Raw genomic sequence first — 7,100 nt, 5'->3', positions numbered from 1 at the left:
AACAAAAACCTTCCATTGATGCTTAAGCCTGAGCTTGAGAAGCTTGAGAAATTTGCCTGATCATGTTACTGACACTGAGTGGTATGTGTGGGGAAAAATCTAAATTTGTCTAGTTTTTCAGGACAGTTTTTCATTTATTTTTGTTTTTTTTTACCAAGCTAGCTAGTGAAGCTATAATTTTATTAGGCTGCTATTTTTCAGTTTGCACAATTGCAATTAACCAAAGAAAGAAAGGACTGATTTGTTTATTTTGAATATGGCAACCAAGTTATTGAAACTAATGTTTTATTAGGCTGCTATTTTTGTTTGCATAAATGCAGTAAACCAAAGAAAGGACTGATTTCTATTTTATTTTGAATATATGGAACCAAGTTATTGAACTTAAGTTTTATTTTCCTAAATATCAGCTTCTTTATTATATTTTGAATTCCTAATTGCACTCACTGAATAAGTTAAACTTAAGTTGTTGTTTTTTTTTTTAATGTGTTCGACTAAGCTTGTGAACAGTTGSTTTATTTAAGATTGCTGTACTGGTGCTGGTGCATAGTTATAAAATAAATGTGCAATTCAGTAGTTCATTTATGTCTCTTTTTTATTTTTAAATGGGAAAGAAATGTTTCAATTAATGCTGTTTTTCAGTATCGGATCGGATCTGTATCGGCTGATACTAAACCTCAAATATCGGAATCGGTATCGGAAGTAAAAAAAGTGGATCGGTGCATCCCTAGCAGGGAGAGCTGAAACCTACCCAAAACCATTCAAAACCACCAAAACTCATCGAAAACCATGTTAAACGGATATAGGGGGGATGAAAACCACGTTAAACTACCAAAACTAGGGATGCACCGATATGAAAATTTCAGCCGATATCGATATCCGATATAATTATTGCTGTTATGGCCGATAAGCGATATTTACCAATACCACACAAACAAAAATTATAATATACACATGCACACAAACACACTTGGGTCTTTTTTGATTCCGTAAATAAACAACCAGACCTCTGAGATGACTCCCTATTTCAGTTATTCCGGGTTACGCAGCATCAGTATCACTATTATGATCAAACAGATGCCAGTCAACCAACAACCTCCCCTTCCAAAACAGAAACACAAAGATAAAAAGTGGGAAATCAATATCGGATGTTAATTTCGGCTCAGTTTTATATATTGGACCGATACTAATATTCTAAAAAGTTGCCAATATCGGCCGACACCGATATCAGTACCGATATACCGTGCACCCCTAACCAAAACCATGTGAAACTGGTGTAGAAGGGCTGACAACCACTAAAAACCACTCAAAAGCACCAAAAACCATCAAAAACAATGTGACACTGGTCTAGGTGGGGCTGAAAACCACTAAAAACCACTCAAAACCACCAAAAACCATGTGAAACGGGTGTAGGAGAAATTGAAAATACTCAAAACCAGCCAAAACCACCAAAAACCATGTGAAACGGGAATAGGAGAGTTTAAAACTACTCAAAACCACTAAAAATCACCAAAAACCATGGGAAACGGGCCTAGGAGGTCTGAAAAACCATCTACAACCACTCAAAACCACAAAATACCATGTGAAACGGGTGTAGGAGAGATTAAAACTACTCAAAACCACCAAAAACCATGTGAAATGGGTGTAGAAGGGCTGAAAACCACTAAAAACCACCAAAAATCATCAAAAACCTCATGACACTGGTCTAGGTGGGGCTGAAAACCACTAAAAACCACTCAAAGGCACCAAAAACCACGTGAAATTGGTGCAGGAGGGCTGAAAACTACTCAAAACCCCTAAAAATCACCAAAAACCATCAAAAGCCATGTGAAACAGGGTAGGATGGCTGAAAACCACTAAAAATCACTCAAATGCACCAAAAACCATGTGAAACTGGTGTAGGAGGGCTGAAAACTACTCAAAACCACTCAAAAGCACCAAAAACCATCAAAAACCAGGTGACACTGATCTAGGTTGGGCTGAAAACCACTCAAAACCACCAAAAACCATGTGAAACTGGTGTAGGAGAGCTGAAAACTACTCAAAACAACTAAAAACCACAAAAAAACATGTGAAATGGACCTAGGAGAGTTGAAAACCACCTAAAACCACCAAAAATTATATAAAACGTGCCAAAGAGGGCTGAAAACCATCTACAACTACTCAAAACCACAAAAAACCAAGTGAAACGAGTGTAGGAGAGACTAAAACTATTCAAAACCACTCAAAACCACCAAAAACCATGTGAAACGGGCATGTAGGAGGGCTAGAAAACGACTAAAAACAACTCAAAAGCATCAAAAACCATGTGACACTGGTGTAGGTGGAACAGAAAACCACTGAAAACCAGTCAAAACCACCAAAAACCATGTGAAACGGGAGTAGGAGAGCTTAAAATACTCAAAACCACTAAAAATCACCAAAAACCAAGGGAAATGGGCCTTGGAGGTCTGAAAACCATCTACAACCACTCAAAACCACAAAAAACCACCTGAAACAGGTGTAGGAGAGATTAAAACTACTCAAAACCATGTGAAACGGGTGTAGGAGGGCTGAAAACCACTAAAAACTAAACAAAAGCACCAAAAACCATCAAAAACCACATGACACTGGTTTAGGTGGGGCTGAAAACCACTGAAAACCACTCAAAGCACCACAAACCATGTGAAACCAGTATAGGAGAGCAGAACACTTCTCAAAACCTCTAAAACCACCAAAAACCATCAAAACCCATGTGAAACAGGCATAGGAGGGCTGAAAACGAAATTTACGACTATAACTACGGTTCTATGAATCCCGGATGACCGCTAGAGGCGGTGCTTAAAGCACTGAATGATCACTCTTGCGCATGCTCAGGTCGAGAATCTTATACCAACTTCGTCACGTGTGACACCCAGTGACACCGATAAGTCTATATAATCACGTGACAATGCCAGCTCGGTCCCTTAATCTTCTCGCGAAACACGATGATTCTGAGGGACCGAACGCTCTGGCGGTCATTCGGGATTCATAGAACTGTAGTTACAGTCGTAACTTTCGTTCTATTTCATCCCTACTGACCGCCAGAGGCGGTGCTTAAAGCACTGGAAGACGATTACCAACAGAGTCCTGAGGAATCGCACCCAGAACAGAAACAATCTCAAAACATGCCCACCTCACTGGGATGACGAACGCTGGGACAGGATCCCCTCCAGCGGGTGAAAGGCGGTCAGATTTACCCTGTAAAATCTAGCAAAAGTATTCGGAGATGACCAGAAGGCTGCTGCACAGATAGCCTCCAGAGTGACCCCAGTCATAGCGGCCCATGACGCACTGCTGCTCCTGGTGGAATGGCACCCTACACCAGCAGGAGGTTGGTGGCCCTGTAGAACGTACACTTGTTCCACCACCTCCAAAATCCATCGCGCGACACACTGTTTGGAAAGGGCCTGCCCCTTACGTGGCCCCTGCATAGCAAACAAACAGACTATCAGACTGCGGCAGAGAAGCTGTCAGTCGGACATATGCTTCCAGTGCCCAAACAGGGCAAAGAAGTTCATTAGGCCCACCTGTGTCAAAGCGAGCAAGCTGTAGGGGCACAGAGTGGCTCGCAGATGTGGCCACCTTAGGAAGAAATGTCATGTCAGGCCAAAGAGTAACGCCAGAGCCAGCTGGGTTCCAACGGCAACAGGACTCGTAAACACACAGCGCATGTAGTTCACCCACCCGCTTCGCCGAAGCCACGGCAAAGAGAAAGGCAATCTTTTTCGACAAATACTCAAGGCTCATCTCTGCCAAGGGCTCAAACGGGGGAGATTGCAACGCAGTGAGGACGAGAGAGACGTCCCACACAGGTACGACAGGGCGTAAGGGAGGGTRSAAGCGCCGGGCACCCCTCAGAATAAAAGAAACGTCCTTATTACGGCCTATTGTCTCACCATCCACCACCACATGCCAGCAAGAGATGGCGGCTACATAAACTTTCAGAGTGGACGGAGACCGACCTTGAGAAAGCAGTGCTTGAAGGAAGGTTAAAATAACTGAAATAGAACAGTGTACAGGATCCACATGTCTAGCACGACACCAATTGTCAAAAACTTTCCACTTATGACTGTACACCTGTCGTGTCGAAGGGGCCCTGGCGTTAGTCATTGTATGCCCGACATCTCCATCATACTCTGAGAAGGAGATGCCGGGCCTCGTAGCGGCCTAACCCAGAGCTGGAGACGACTGGGATTGGGATGCAGGATCTGACCCCCCAGCTGTGACAGAAGGTCCTTCCTGTGGGGGAGAGGCAATGGAGAGCTGCAACAGAGCCTGTGCAGCAGTGGAAACCAGGTTCTCCCCGGCCACAAGGGGACCACTAGAAAGACCTGATGCCCCTCCTGAAGGACTCTCAGGAGTGTTGGGCCTATCAGGGGAAGTGGCGGGAAAGCATAGAGCAGCAATTTTGGCCAGTCGTGTGCCAGTGCATCCTGACCCAGAGGACTGGCAGTGTCTGCTAGAGAGAACCAAAGTGGGCAATGTGTTGTCTCTCGGGACGCAAACAGGTCCACAGCTGCTATGCACTACTTCTCCCAAATGGCCCCCACTACCTCCGGGTGGAGCCTCCACTCCCCCGGTGGTGGGTGTCCCCGAGACAGAATATTGGCCGGAACATTCCGCACCCCTGGAATGTAGGCCGCCCTTAGGCTAACAAAAAGAGGGGCTGCCCAGGTCAAGAGCTTCTGGGTCAGCCTCAGCAATGTTGTCGAATGTGTGTGTCCCCCCCGCCCCGATGGTTGATATGAAAGACCACCGAAGTATTGTCCGACCGCACTAGGACATGTTTCCCGCGCAGACCCGGGAGGAAGTGTCGCAACGCCCACTGCACAGCCTCCAACTCCAAGGCGTTGATGTGCTGCAGTTTCTCCTGCGGGGACCATGTCCCCCGGGCGATCTGTCGCTGCCACGACACCCCCCATCCTGTGGTGGATACATCGGTAGAGACAAACTCTCGACGAACCGGCAGCGTGCCCAGTGGAACCCCTTTGGTCATAAACCCTGCCTCTTGCCACTGAACCAGTGACGCAAGGCATTGATTGGACACCAGCAGTCTCCTGCGGCAGTGCAGCATACGAGATGGGTGCAACCTTAGGCTGTTGAGCCACATCTGTAGCGGTCACAGAGACAACTATCCCAGGGGTACTACTGTAGCAGCAGCAGCTTGCCCAACAGACGAAGGTAAGCAAGAAAGTGGGGTGCGCGGCCGGGTAGAAAGGAGGACAGCGTTTCAAGAATGTCCTCGACACGCTGAGGCGAAAGGGTGAGCAGTCATAGTGAGGGAGTCCATCGTGATCCCAACAAAGGTGACCTGCTGAGATGGCACCAAGTTGCTTTTCTGCCAGTTCACACGAAGACCCAACAAGTCTATGTGTTGGGAGTAATGTGTGTGTGTCCGCCGCCTGAGCTTCTGTGGGCGCACAGATTAGCCAATCATCTAAGTAAGGCAGGATCTTCAACCCCTTGGCCTGCAGAGGAGACAGGGCTGCAGCCACGCACCGTGTGAACACGCGCGGGGACAGAGACAGGCCGAATGGAAGAACTCTGAACTGAAAATGCTTGCCCTGAAATGCGAAGCGGAGAAACTGCCAATGGTGTGATGCAATCGGAACATGAAAGTAGGCATCCTTCAAGTCGACCAAGGTGAACCAGTCACCTGAGAGATTGTCTGAAGCACATCACTGACGCTCAACATGTGGAACGGAATAGTCTTACTTGGGACTAAAAAATACTTTGAGTAAAAGCCCCCTGGTTCCAGCAGGGGGTTGACAGGCAATATAGCGCCCTTGGCCAGCAAGGCGTCTATTTCGTGACTCAGAGCCTGAGCCTTTGCCTGGTTGTGAATCACAGTCATCCTGACTCGATCAGGAACAGGAGGGTGGCGGCGGGACTGTAGCGTGTAACCCCGAGTCAGTGTAGACACCACCCATGGATCGGGAACGAGAGTGGTCCAGCAACTGAGTTGGTCTGGGGTAAAATGTCCCACCGCCACCTCGGTATCATTTCCAAACCCTTTGCCGCTAAGAGGGCGGGAGGGTTGCCGAGTGGACTGCCGGGGTTGAGAAGCAATGTGAGCCTGACCCCTGGAAACGTCCCACTGGCCAGGAGGAGACCCTGCAGCAGGCCGTGGCTGCCTCACTGAGGGTGTAGACGGGGCTGGATAAGTGCGTGAAAAAGATGCAGAGGCACTCCCAGCAGGGCGCTGCAGTTGCCTGCGATGAAGGCCGGTCAGCTGCTGCCTGTTATGAGAAGCCTGGGCCGACCGCTCCAAGGCTGCAAGCGGAGCAGAGCCAAACAACTCCCCCAGGACCACTGGAAGACTCATCAGGCTCCTTCTACAAGCTTCAGTAAGCGGAGACTGTGCCAGCCAGACCTGGCATCGTGCCCGGACAAGGGTGGACAGGACATGGCCAATTTCCCTGGACAAAAGAGCAAACACATGAAGAGATGCGTCCATCAAACCTTGAGTAGGTGCATCAATCGCCAAGCCCTCCTGAGAGGCTGAGAGACCCAGTAATAAATGCAACAATGAATTACCAAGTCGCCCCAATCGAGTCCCCGAGTCATAAGCTCTACAGAGCAGATCATAAGTCACGACACTGAGGACGAGGACACCTTGCATTAGCTCTCAGAACCTCATCTGGTGCCACAATGAGGGATGCTATGGCAGGTTCGACAGAAGGTATATGACCCAAGCCAAACTTGGGCGCATCCTGCATGGCCGCCAGAGCCCTGCCATCAGAGGTCGGTCGTGAAAAGGCCTTAGTATCTGCCCAACAGGCATGAACCTCCATCATACTGTATAGTCGGCAGATGGGGGAACCATTAAGGACGACCTAGTAGTAGGACGCCGAAAGAAAGCACTGGAAGCATCAGGCTGGCTCTGTGGAGCATCCAGCCTCAGCCAAGCAAGGGCAGTTCTCAAAGGGCCCACTATCGAATCATCCTCTTCCGACTGAGAGCAGGAAGAGAGACGCGAACTGGCTGTTGACATATGCGAGCCAGATTCAAACGGATCTTGAAAATCAGTACCAGACGCTGCCAGGGATACAGCATCATCGTCTAAAACGGAGAGCCCTGAA

The 7,100-nt window shown here is 48.0% G+C and overlaps 1 protein-coding gene across 1 annotated transcript in view; it reads left to right on the top strand.

Annotated features, from left to right (window-relative positions):
- LOC106531082 (zinc finger BED domain-containing protein 4) overlaps positions 1–571 on the top strand; it is a gene marked incomplete in the record, with an annotated part of 2,688 nt that extends 2,117 nt beyond the window's left edge. The window contains 1 exon segment of the mRNA XM_014026846.1: positions 51–571.
- Positions 572–7,100: the final 6,529 nt, after the last annotated feature.

The sequence above is a fragment of the Austrofundulus limnaeus genome, unplaced genomic scaffold, assembly GCF_001266775.1.
Source record: "Austrofundulus limnaeus strain Quisiro unplaced genomic scaffold, Austrofundulus_limnaeus-1.0 Scaffold596, whole genome shotgun sequence".
Taxonomy (NCBI): Eukaryota; Metazoa; Chordata; class Actinopteri; order Cyprinodontiformes; family Rivulidae; genus Austrofundulus; species Austrofundulus limnaeus.
This window is presented reverse-complemented; position numbering and strand designations above follow the sequence as displayed.